Below are 1,846 nucleotides of genomic sequence, written 5' to 3'. Positions count from 1 at the left end.
GCAGATGTTATAGCGGGTGTAGCGAAATGCTTGTGTTCCTAGCTCCATCAGTGCAGTAATATCTAACTAAATGCTTGTGTTCCTGCAATAATATTGAACAATTCACAACAATACACACATCTAAAAGTAAAAGAACAGAATTAAGAAATATATAAATACTACGACGAGCAATGTAGGAGTGGCATTGAATAAAATAAACTAGAATACAGTATATACATATGAAATTAGTAAAGCAGTATGTAAACATTATTAAAGTGATTAGTGTTCCATTATTAAAGTGGCCAGTGATTCCATGTCTTTGTATATAGGGCAGCAGAGACTAATATGCAGGTTTGAGTAACCAGTGGTAGCTGGCTAGTGATGGCTATTTAACAGTCTGATGAACTTGCGATAGAATCGACCAAACCCAGGAGTTCAGTACGTTTGCGGCCCACCAACACCCAGGGTTCAGTACGTATTGTAAACGGCCCACCAAACCCAGGGTTCAGTAACTGTATTGTAAACGGCCACCAAACCCAGCTTCCAGTAAGCGTATTGTAAACGGCCCACCAAACCCACGGTTTCTACGTACGTTATTGGTACGGATATTCAAACACGTGTCGCCCTCCAGTTATCTACCGCAAACCATAGTCGTGGCACCACCACACGCATCGTATCACTTACCCCCGCTTCACCACGAGCTTAGTAACTCCTCGCCACCCCGAACGCGACCAGTCTTCCACACCCACCCGTGACCAGTAAACGGACCCAACACCCCGTGCTACGTATTTCAACACCGAGCTCCCCGCTTTACAGCATGTCACACATGAAATTGCTATGCCACCAATCTCAGTACAACATAGCTTCCTTTCCATTTAGTCTTCTCGACCGACAAACGCACCGTTTTTCATTCTACACCATATATTCCCACTCCTGGGACTCACTCGGCGTTTTCAATGTGATGCAGTCCATTGAACGCTCATATACGAACACTCATCTCACTGCTGATTTGATCCTGTAGGTGAGAATCCACTGGTGCGCTGCTACAAACCGCTAAGTTTAGTCACCTCGCACCCTTGGCGTACAACTCACAAAGTATCCCTTAACATGCAATTCTACCTAATTTATAGGAGTAAAAACACAGTTAATACAATAGGATTTATACAGGAGATTGTTTTCTGTTCATCAAGCCAAGAATCGCACCAGCATCGAGTAACTTAGTGAGTGAAGGGCGGTCAGATCCAATGTGGGGAGAAGTGTGAGCATCAGTGTGTGTAGATGTTTTCACTTCAACATAGGAGTAATTCGTAGCGAGTTGGATGTGCGTTCGTCGGATTTTTCCCGGAGTTCTATTTGGGGTATTTTCCCTTCATCATTGGGTTTACCCGAACGGCCGGCTGTTACACTGGGCTATTCACTCGGACCAGTGATGTCGCCCACCTCTTAAAGGGAGGCGCTATTTGTAGGTGCATTATATGCCCACCAAATAGAAACTGCTATATTTTATGGTCACATACACACATTTAAGCAGATGTTAAGCGGTGGTAGCGAAATGCTTGATGTTCATAGCTCATCAGCTGCAGTAAATGATCTTAACTAATGCTGTGTTTTGCAATAATCGTCGCTGACAATTCAAACAATACCAACAATTAAAAAGTAAAATGAAACAGACTTAAAAATATATATAATATTCTGGTCTGGGAACGAGAGCTTGTAGTTCACCTGGAGTTGGCATTGGAATAGTTAATAAACGCCATAGAATACAGTATAGTACATAATGAAATTAGTACATAACGCAGTAATGTACACTATATTAAAGTGTTTAGTGTTCATTTATCTATAGTGGCCAGTGATCTCATGTCTTGTC

This window comes from Salvelinus sp. IW2-2015, unplaced genomic scaffold, assembly GCF_002910315.2.
Source record: "Salvelinus sp. IW2-2015 unplaced genomic scaffold, ASM291031v2 Un_scaffold3337, whole genome shotgun sequence".
Taxonomy (NCBI): Eukaryota; Metazoa; Chordata; class Actinopteri; order Salmoniformes; family Salmonidae; genus Salvelinus; species Salvelinus sp. IW2-2015.
This window is presented reverse-complemented; position numbering follows the sequence as displayed.